This window comes from Meriones unguiculatus, chromosome 7, assembly GCF_030254825.1.
Source record: "Meriones unguiculatus strain TT.TT164.6M chromosome 7, Bangor_MerUng_6.1, whole genome shotgun sequence".
In the NCBI taxonomy this organism is placed as follows: domain Eukaryota; kingdom Metazoa; phylum Chordata; class Mammalia; order Rodentia; family Muridae; genus Meriones; species Meriones unguiculatus.
In genome coordinates, this window is record NC_083355.1 from 108,284,076 (window position 1) to 108,295,291 (window position 11,216).

An 11,216-nucleotide genomic window follows, 5' to 3' on the forward strand; every position below is an offset into this window, starting at 1 on the left:
CTGGAGAGCATCTCCAGGTACATCCTTGCTTGGAGGATGACCATGCACAGAGACTCCTGCTAAATGACTTAGCACAGGAGTCCTGCTCCTTTTCCCTGCCCATATGATAATTGGTACTGTTATGAGAAACCAGCCCTTCCTGCCTGTATGATAATTAGGAACCTTATGACCAATCAGTCCTTCCCGCCTGTAACCCTAAGAGCCCTTATATACCTTGCCCCTGAGACAATAAAATGAGCTGCCTCTCTGAAGCTGACTCCTGGAAGTCTTGTCCATTGTCCTCACAGCCATCCAAACCCCTTCTGTTGCTTCTGCTCCCTTTGTCCTCATGACCAGTGGCCAATGACCCCCAGGGGAAGGGAGGACCACAATTGCCCAGGTATTTTTTTTTTAAATAATAATAATAATGCCAGGAAGCTATGAGGGAGGTTATCTATTGTATGCTTTGTAACAAGGAATAGCACAAACATACAATAGGAAATACAACCTGTGCAAAGGCCACCACTATTTTACAAGAATTCAGAGCCTGGTGTGCTGTGCCTCTGTAGTCCCAAGACTTGGGCGACAGTGACAGGGGAATTCCTAGGGCAAGCTGGCTAGCTGGACCAGCTGAGATTGGCAAGCCCTAGGTTCAAGCGAGACCCTGCCTCAATAAATGAAGAGGGGAGAGACTGATGAAGACCCCAGGTGCCAACATTTAGGCCTCCCCATCTATGTGTACACAGGTGAACATGTACTCTCACAGACGTGTGCGAGTGTTTACATGCACAAACATCATAGACACATATGCAAAGAGAAAAATAATTTCTATAAGCCTGTCTGTCCAATAAGTTTCTTTGTAGTGTTGGGCCAGCCTCAATTTTTCTTTTGATTCTTCTAACTAGATATTATTGTATCAGAGTACTTTATTTCCTCCTTTTACCTCTTCATCTGAATGTGCCTGTGATTTCTGTGACCTACATAGTCTTACTTATAATGAGTGTTCCCTCCCTATTTCAGAGTCATTCCTCTGTCTCTTTTCAAGGCCAATATCACAAACTAGGCAGAAACTCATTGATTTCCTTATTTATCAAACACATTCAAAATGTACATTTCTAGTACTTCATGCGGCAGAGTATAGATATACACAAATCCTTTGACAGTCCTCTCACTGAGGTGGGGTTTATATCTCCTTGAGTCTGCATAGACTTGTGTGTGTGTGTGTGTGTGTAACTTTGACGAGTTTACATGACAGAAGCAATACTCTGTTGGTTTCTTGGCATAAGCCTTAGGAGACTGGTAGCTTCAGGGTGCCATCTTTTTGATCATCCTGCGGCTCTGAGATGCCATGCAGGAAGTCCAACTATCTGGAAGCCATCCCGAGGCACTATTTATACGCACACTCTTTCCAGACTGCTGAGCCAAGGTGCCAGACATGTTGATAATGCCATCGTGGGCCCTCCAGACCGTCCATCTGCTAGCTGGGTGGTCAGGCAACACTGGGAGAGGCCCTACAGAACAGTAAATCACCCAGTTCAGTGGGTTCAGCCCAAATTCTCCAACAATACAATTGTGAGTTAAGGGAAAATGCGTTAACTCAGTAAGATTAAGCTACTGATCACTATATAGCAGTAGATAACCTGAAGCTTAATGTGTATCTGGAGAAGAGGCTTTGAGGTAGACAGATTTGGGATAAGAAAAGAACTAACTAGTATATATTTAACGGTTTGTTTGTTTGTTTTGAGACAGGGTTTCACATGTAGCCCTGGCTGTCCGGGAACTCCCTCTGTGGACCAAGCTAGCCTCAAACTCACAGAGATCCACCTGCTTCTTCTGGGATTAAAGACATAGTGGCCAGTACCACCTAGCTAATTTTTTTTTCTAATGTGCTATATCTGATGTATAAGTTTTTTTTTTTCTTTTCTCAGTCTTAAGAAAATGCATGTTGCTCATTTTGAATGCATGCCAGAGTGGCATAGACCTGGTGTTTGGAAGAAAGAAGATTCTCAAAATACCAATTACATACTTATATATCTATATATTTATATATCTGCAACTCATAAATATATATACATATGTAGCTGTGTGTGCTGTGTAGACATATATGGTTAAAGTGTATTTTTAGATAAATTTACCAAAGTTCGTTTACACAAGAAATAACTCTTGGTTCAGATAGTGCATATGAGAAGAACTCCACCGAGAGCCACTAAATGGTGCAGGGAGGAAGCTTTGAAAACCAGTTGATTTTTATCTTTAACAGACAACATGGTGATTATGTGAGATGTGCTGAATGCTCAGTGGACTGTACCTTATATTGTTTTATATAAAGGGAAAATTATTTCCACAGAGCACAACTGTCAGTCTTTCAATTCCATATCTTAAGATGCTTTTGAATCCTGTAGCAGGAATTGTTGGAGCTTCTAGCGGAAGACAGGGTGGTTTGGGAAAGGGACAGCCCCATTTTTCTTGTTCTAATAAGTCTTGTCTTAATGATGGTCACTTAGGTATTGTCTGCCAGAGTACCCTTCAGCATGAAAACCCACAGGAACAACTCCATTCAATTTTTGCTTATGCTGGGAGCAACACTAGCTTACATGGAAGTTTCAAGATATCAGAAAGGGGATCCCCGTCACTTGGGATGTAGTTACTTGTTAGCATCAATGAAATACATTTTAATTTGTAAACAGTTTAAACGTTTGAAAAATACCTGTAGTAATAATCACATGTCTAGACATAGCATTTGTTCATTCATTGGAAATTAGCAGAAATTCACCCTGTATGAAAATGATGGGTGGACCACAGCTGATCGTGTGCCTGCTTAACGCTGTGCTTAGGCCCAAAACTTGTCTCCAGATGCCTTTGGCTTCTGTACCAATGCTTGCTAGCAGACACGTCACAGCCCTTCGAGGCCTCATCCCGTGGGGAAAGGTAGAAACAAATGTCCTCAGAGACTTGGCACTGACTTCCTGCTGAGAATTGGTGCTGCCAAATGGACAATTTGTTGACGCTAGAGAGAAAACAAACAGAGGAGGAAAGGTGGAAATCTCAGAAGCTTCCTGGAAAAGGAGAATAAGCGAGGAGAATGATAAAGATAGATATTTTAATAACAATAGGATAGAGCTTGGAGGATAAGGCAGGCATATTGTGAAATAAAGAGCAGGATGCCCACGGCATATGTTCCTTGTGATTTTTTTACTTAATGGTGTGATTGGCCTGAGGTGACATGAACCTTGGGCACAGAAGCAATGCTCCACACCTGTGTGCCCATTGAGAAGGAAACATTTAACCTTAATATTACCTGGTGCAAAACTAAGGACAGACACATTTAAGGGAGGAAGCAATAATAGCTAAATGGATTTATTGTCATCCATTTGCGTTTTAGTTTCGTGGTGGTGATACCAGAGTTTTTAGGGTCCAAGCCTGGGCTCTGGTAGCCCTAGCAGGCTTAGCCACCTGTCTGTCGTGCACAGACTACAAGGGTAAGTGAAAATAAAGAACATAGAAAGAAGGTTTGCTTCATTGCTGCATTAAAAAGAATAACAAAGGAAGAGGTACAGTGATTCCCCCCAAATCCATCTTTGAGGTGCTGACATGAAGTTGACATTTAAACAAAGGGCATCTAGGCCCTCCTGGCCAAGTTGTGAAAAATGCCCATATTTGTCAGAGCTGTGTGAAGTCTACTTCTGGGGGACAAGTCCCTCCTCTGGCTGTCACCAGGGCTTCAATGGTCTATTTTCCCCAGCAGATTTCTGGAAAAGTCCAGATTCTTTGGGGTCCAGTGTCTTAATAGTCTGATGACCAAAGATTCTCTTTTTCTATCTTTATCCTGCCAGGACCGTTATGTACAGGCAAGAACAATTAACAGCATTTATTGCCTGCAGCTTACCTTTTAGCTTTGGGCCAGGAAAGAGGCTTTAACTATTTACTGCCACCCACTTACCCTTTTGCTTTGTGGCCAGTTTAAAGCCCTTGTGATTGCTTCACCTTTACCCCCGCAGTTAGTTATAAGCGGACTACGATCTTTATCACTGACTTGGAAGGCTAGCGGTGGTTTATTATGAATAGCAATGGGAGGCCAATGCTTGAACATGAGTTAGAAGCAGCTTGGGGATTTTCCATGATCATGCTTGAAATCTACCTTCTTACTCTGTAAAGATTTCCTGCTATCAGGGTATTGCTGATCACTGATCATGCTATCTGTCTCGGAGAACTGTAATATAGTCCTGATAATCACATGCCTGAGCGAGTGTCTTGGGGACATGACTGCAGAGGGCAGCTTTGTTTCCTTTTTTCTTGTCTAGTATCCCTGATTACTATGTCCTTTGTAGCAGAAGCTACCCCACCAGAGGTACAGGGGACAGTGAGCATATGCTTTCAGTCCTGTAACCCATTCTATAACTTGGATATAGTTGATCAGAGTAGGAGTTTTTCAAATACGACCAAAGATGAACCAGGACAGTTAATAGGCATTCATTTTTCCTTTTCTTAGAAATGAGAATTTAGATACGTGGTAGCACAAAATAACAGAGCTGGTGGTAAGATTCAAAAGCCAGAATGAATCTGCAAGTTGGAGAGACTACAAGAGAGCACATAAAAGCCAGTCTTTTTTGTTTGTTTGTTTGTTTTTTGTTTTTCAAGACAGGGTTTCTCTGTGTAGCCCTGGCTGTCCTGGACTCACCTTGTAGATGAGGCTGGCCTCAAACTCACAGAGATCCCCCTGCTTCTGCCTCCCTGAGTGCTGGGATTACAGGCATGTGCAACCGTGCCCAACTATAAAAGCCAGTCTTAGAGAAGGCACCACAGGAAAGCAGTTGAGTCCAAGATAGGAGGGGCAAAGGAGTGCAGCAGAGTCAGCCAGCTGTGGAGCAGAAGAGCGGGCACTCATGAATGGTCACTGCCGTGCATGTGCATGCGTATTCTCGTCTTTGTGTCTAGAACCACTTTCCAGCCTATCCTGTGCCTGGGTTCCTGTATGTGACTGTCTGGGATGTTATCATTTTCTGAGGTAGAACCTTTATTAACATTTTTTGTTTGAACTAGCTAGAATTTACCTTTGTAGTTAGTTTCCTAAAGAAGTGTGTATACTTAGCTAGGTGTAGCGGCGTGTACCTTTAATTCCGGCCCTTGGAAGGCAGTGGATCTCTCTGAGTTTGAGGTTAGCCTTGTCTGTTTCCATGCTAGGCAGGGCTATAGAGTGAGGCCATGTCTCAAACAGACAGACAGACAATATATGCATAGATGTATAAATTGGTGATTGTTGAAAATAAATTTATGTAAGGCATAGATAACTCCTGCCCCAGCGCCATCACCTAATTAAGCAGGATTTGCTAAATATGGACAGTGCACTTTAAACGAGGTTAGCACACTTCTCTGAGGTTGCTGAGTCATGGGGTTCCCTGAAGTTGGCCACAAATGTTAAAATGCTCATGACCCGAAGTCCAAATATTATCATTCATGCTGCAGACATTTCTAATACCCCTCATCTGGTACATTTCGGAATTGAACAAAATGGATCATTTTCCTAGCTACAGTTCCTACCCACCCTGAAAAATCCATTAAATACTTACTTTGTGGATACTTGAAACTCTAACAAGCAGAAGAAAATTTTGTTTCTTTTCTTATTTTTAAAAATATTTTGAGAACTTCACACAAATACTGTATTTTCATCATTTCCATCTCTACATCTCTCCATCTCTCCACTCTAGTTCCTCCTGTGTTCCCTTATTCCCTCTCAAGTTCATGACTTATTTGTCTATAAGTATTATTGTTACACACACACACACACACACATACACACCACATCACAATTAGCTTTAGTTGTCAACTTGACATACATAGGAAGAGGGAACTTCAGTTGAGGAATTGGCTCCCTCAGACTTGCCTATGTCCAAGCCTGTGAGGTATTTTTAAGATTGCTAATTGAGGTAGGAGGGACCAGCCTTTCATGGACAGCGCATGATTCCTAGTGGAGTCAGCCTGGGTTATATAAGAAGGTCAGCTGAGCAGCCAGGAAGAGCAAGCCAGTAAGTAGTGTTCCACCACAGTCTGTACTTTATTTCCTTGGCTTCCATCTATGATGGACCATAATCTGTTGCTATTCAGGCTCTGCTTCCCTGACCATCACAGCCCCAATCGGCCACCAGTCGAAACTGATGGATCCTGAGAGGGGTGAATGAGAGGAGGGGGAAGCAAGAGGCAGAAACAGGAACGGTGTGAAAGATCCGTTAGGGGGCTGTGAGGACAGTGAGAAACAAACTCTCAGGGACAGCTTCAGTATAACAGCTCATTTAATTGGGGGAACCAAAAGCTCCTTAAACCTTTGTGGGCTGAGTGTGCATTATTGGCCAGGGCTAGGATGCTGGGGATGCCTCATTTGCATGAAAAGGAATCTCAGGTGCTGCCAGACATGACCATAAAAGGGGAAAAGAAGTTTAGCCAGGCTGTCAGGCTAGGTGACCGCCTCTGGTGGGCAAAGGCAGGGGAGCAAGGGCTATGTGCTTGCTTCCTAAGTCAAGGTATTTATCATAGCAACGCAACGTAAAGTATAATAACCGCCATTCATATATGCGGACAGACTATCCCCCTACCCCATACCCCATAGGCTCTGGAAACCTATTGAGGCCATTTAGTGTTGCTCTTATATTTAGGGATGACCAATTGGGATTGGATAGACTATCGGGGCCTTATCCCTGTAGAAGATTGATTCTCCCTCCCTCAGCAGTCATTAGTTTTAACTCTTCATCTAGGAATGAGGCCATGTGAAATTTCCCCTATGTGTGTAAGTGCTGATTGTTGTCATTATACAGATCTTGTTCAGGTCAACACATTCAATATTCTGTAAGTACAACAATGTTATTTTTCTCCAGAAAAACATCTGATGCATAGGAGCATCATCTTCCCTATTTCCTAGAAATCAAGGAAGGCCAGACATTCCTGTGTTCTTTCCCACATTTGTCGGCATTCCAAATTCCCTTCTTTTTTTAAATTTATTTTTTAAATAAATTACAGTTTATTCACTTTGTATCCCAGCTGTAGCCCCCTTCCCCTCACAATCCCACCATCCCTTCCTCATCCCCTCCCATGACCCTCCCCAAGTCAGAGGGAAGGGGAAGAGGACCTCCCCAAATTCCCTTCTTAAGAGATATCAACATGGATGTTCCCATGTCCATGTCACAAATTCATCACATCCTCTCATAATCTAAATTCAAACCCCAAGACCATTTGGCTAAGCTATAACAGCCACAGGCCTCTATATCCCATGGTGGAGATCCCTGCATTTCCAGGCTTGTTACTATTCTTCTCACAGCAGCTAGGAAATGAAACCAGCCTAGATTAGTGGATCATTAGTGGATGAATGGATAATGACAATTTAGTATTGATTTTTCCTTGGTACCTTTCTATTGGGTTCCACAATGTCTAAACCATTTTTTTTTTCAATGCAGTTTATTCAGGAACCTTGAACAATCCTCGGACCCTGGGGAAAGCCAGCCCACAGCTTAAATAGCCTCTGGGTAGCCAACCCAGGCGTGCCACGTGGGCAATGCAGATAGGTCCACATACATGGAAGCAAGCCAGATCCTCAGCCTTAGCCAAATGTGGAATTGTTCGTGACAGAGAGCACTCACCATCGGGAAGGTGGATGGCGGAAACCAGCTCCATCTTTAAGGCATAGCATTCCGCAGCTCTCTAAAGTTCCCCCTTTTTGTTTTAGACGCATCAGGCAAGAGTAGAGGTCTTATCTCTGATATTAGAAATAAATTGGGACTTTGTACCGATGTTCATTTAGGTGTCATCCACCCAAAGAGCATCAGACCCGTCTGATACCTTTTTCTCAGAGGCGGGACCTGGGGCATCAACCTGCATGCAACCAGACATGCTCTTCTCTGGGTCCAAAGCGGCTGACCCTGAGTGCAGTGCTTAGCCTCGCATCCTGAGCGTAACATTTTAGCTTTTTATGGTATCCAACCATGCTTGGGGAGAATGTCCTGCTTCAATGGCTGTAAAGGCCTGAATGATCATGGCTGCATCACACTGTTGTGAGACTCTAATCTTGCATATATACCGCAGGCAAACCAAGGAGACCAACACCAGAAGGCCTGCTAACGCTCCCATGCCCGCCCATTCCTTCAGATGATTCATGGCTGCAGCAATCCATGATGATAATCCTGTGGCTAGTCCTGCGTCCACTCTGGTAGAATTTACAACCCAGAACCCCTGCACAGATGTAGCCCAGGGCAGTTCAGGGTCTAATTGGGTTACATAGTAATGTGAAGAGGGACTGCCTCTGACATAATCTGATTGGCCTGCTCTTTGATCACCTCCCTCTGGGGGGGAGCAGCCTTACCAGGCCATAGTAGAGGACAATGCAGCCACTTTTGATGTGAACTGACAGACTAAGATCAGAAAGGAGAGGAGAACCTCCCCTATTAGTGGACTTGGGGAGTGGCATGCAAGCAGAGGGAGGAGGGAGGGTGGGATTGGGAGGGGAGGAGGGAGGGGCTTATGGGGGGATGCAGAATGAATAAAGTGTAATTGATGAAAAATTTAAAAAAAAAAGGGAAAAAATAATTTAAGAACCTTAAATGACTTTCAAAAGTGGAGGAAAACATGGAGTTAGTCAATTGGCATGGAGCACGTCTCGCCCCTGGGGGCAATGGTCTCCTAAACCATTTTTTAACACTACCAGTGTATATAAAGCTTCCTCTTCCTACTAATCCTGGCCAACACTTGTTGGTGATTGCTTTGCGATGATAGCCATTCTGATGGAGGTTAACAGTTTTGATTTGCATTTCCATGAGGGGTGTTCCGTAGCCTGGAAGTGGGGTTACAGGTGGTTGTGAGCTGCCTAACGTAGGTGCTGAGGCTCCAAGCTGGGTCTTCTAGAAGAGCATCACGTGCTCTTAACCACTGGGCCATCTCCCCAGGCCTTTTCATGGATATTTTTTGGATATATTTCTTGCCTATTTGTATTTCTTCTTTAAAATTTTTTTGAGAACTTCATACATGAAGTTCTATATCATCTATATCATTTCCACCCCCTCAGTTTGTCCCATATTTCCCCCTCCAATAGTCATGACCTCTTTTTTAATTATTATTGTTATACATATATAGATAAGTAAGTATACACATACATACATACATACATACATACAACCTACTGAGTCCATTTAGCATTATGTTTATGTATATAGATTCAGGGATGATAGTCCCTGTACTTCTTCTTTCGAGACCTCTTTATTTCTTTAGCCCATTTATTAGTGGTAATTTTTTTTTTTTTTTGTGTGTGTGTGTATGTGTGTGTGTAATTTTTTCAAGACAGAGTCTCACTGTGGTTGGCCTGGAACTCTCTTATGTAGAGCATTCAGTCTTGTCTCAAAGTCCCAAAGATCTGCCTTCTTCTGCCTCCCAAGTGCTGGGATTAAAGATATGTACCACCACACCTGGCTTTGTACCTTTAATTTTTGCAGCCCAGTATATATTTCAGATATTGGCATCCTGCCAGATGTAGAGTTGGCAAAGACTTTCTCCCATGCTGTAAGGCATCCCTTCACTCGGCTGTTTCCTTTGCTGTGCAGAAGACTTTTTGTTTTATGAAATCCAACTTGTGAAATTTAAAGATTATTTCCTGAATTTCTGGGGTTCTTTTTGGAAAAGCCTATATCTTGAAGTATTTTGATTATATTTTCCCTTATTGCTAAAGTTCATGTCTTACATGAGTATTTCCATTCATTTTGAGTCTATTTTTGTACCAGAGGAGAGGTACAGGCTTGTTTTTTTTTTTTTTATCACGTGCACATACAAGGCCCTCTGGACCATTTATTGAGTACACCTTTTTCCAATACTTTTGGCTGTCACAATGTGGGTTTACTCACTTGCAGCCCTTTATTCTTTTCTATTAACTACATGTTTGTGTTTGTTGCATTGTCATACAATTTCTGTTATTGTTGGTCTAGTGTAGTTTGAGATCAGGGACTGTTACTGTTAGGCTTGCTCTTTCTACTTAGATGACGTTGGTTAGCCTAGGTCTTTTGTGTTATATGAATTGAAGAACGTTATTGAATTTTAATAGAGATTATGTTGAATATGTATATTGCTTTTGGTCCTAGCCATCATGCCTTCCTTGCCAGATGGACTATATCACTTTAGACTGTGAGCCAAAATAAATCACTTCACAAAAGTAATATATTATGTAAGAAAGGAAAAGAACCTGGTAATGTTGGCTCACCTCTGCAATCTAAATATTTGGGAAGCAGAGGCAGGAAGATCAGATGTTCAAGGTCACCCGCAGCTACATAGTATGTCTGAGGCCAGCTCGAGTTACAGGAGACCCTGTGTCTCTACTTCCATGACAAAACACCATGACCAAGGTAACTTATGAAAGAAAGGATTTGATTTGATACTGACATTTCCAGAGGGTAGTTGAGTCCATGTGAAGAGTATGGCAGCAGACAGAGGCAAGCATGGTCCTGGAGCAGTAGTTGAGATCTTACATCTTGAGACAACAACCACAAGACAGAGAGAAAGTGGCTTACTGGGAATGATGTGGGCTTTTGAAGCTTCCAAGCCAATCCTCAGTGACACACTTCTAACAAGGCCATGCCTTCTAATCCTTCTCAGACAGTTCTAACAACTACAGAACAAGCATTCAAATATATGTACCTTTGGGGGCCATTCAAAACACCACACCATGTCCCAGACAAACAAAAAATAAGTGCACTAAGGCCTCTGTTTCATCAAGCCAGGGATGGACTTACGAGAATGCAAAGGTAGGCTGCAAAGTGACACAAATACCTTCTGTTGCTGAAGTTATCTCCCTGGGGGAGATATAAAATAGGTTCTATGCCTCTTACTAGGATCAAATTCACCTTGAAGAACCAATGAGTTCATCAGGCTTACTTCAAGACCAATGGGTAAGAGGTTATGAGTGTGGGTGTAGAAGGTCTTAAAGGAGCAACACTGGAAAGTCTTCAACCAACATGGATAATGACTGTGTGCATGGGATCCTATCCATAGTCCTTCCCAGCCTATACTGTTACCTGCCTGAGCAACATGAAATTAGTACAGAACTGCATACAGCTGGTTGGAGGGAGTAGTTGGGTGAGGACCCTTGGATGAGGGTCCTTTATGATCTCCTTCCCACCTTTTATGAGGGAAGGTCAACAATCAACAAGCCAAGCTGTGATGATCTTTTGCAAGTAGTCATAGCTGAACTCATGAAGGTGGTGGCACTTTGGCTT

General features: G+C 42.8%; 1 long non-coding RNA gene across 1 annotated transcript; it reads right to left on the reverse strand.

The window, feature by feature from the left end:
• Positions 1-1,112: 1,112 nt before the first annotated feature.
• LOC132655293 (uncharacterized) lies at positions 1,113-4,828 on the reverse strand. The gene is made up of 3 exons (XR_009593067.1): positions 4,658-4,828; positions 2,753-2,986; positions 1,113-1,490 (listed from the first exon to the last, which is right to left on the reverse strand). It is a non-coding gene; the product is annotated as an uncharacterized LOC132655293 (long non-coding RNA).
• Positions 4,829-11,216: the final 6,388 nt, after the last annotated feature.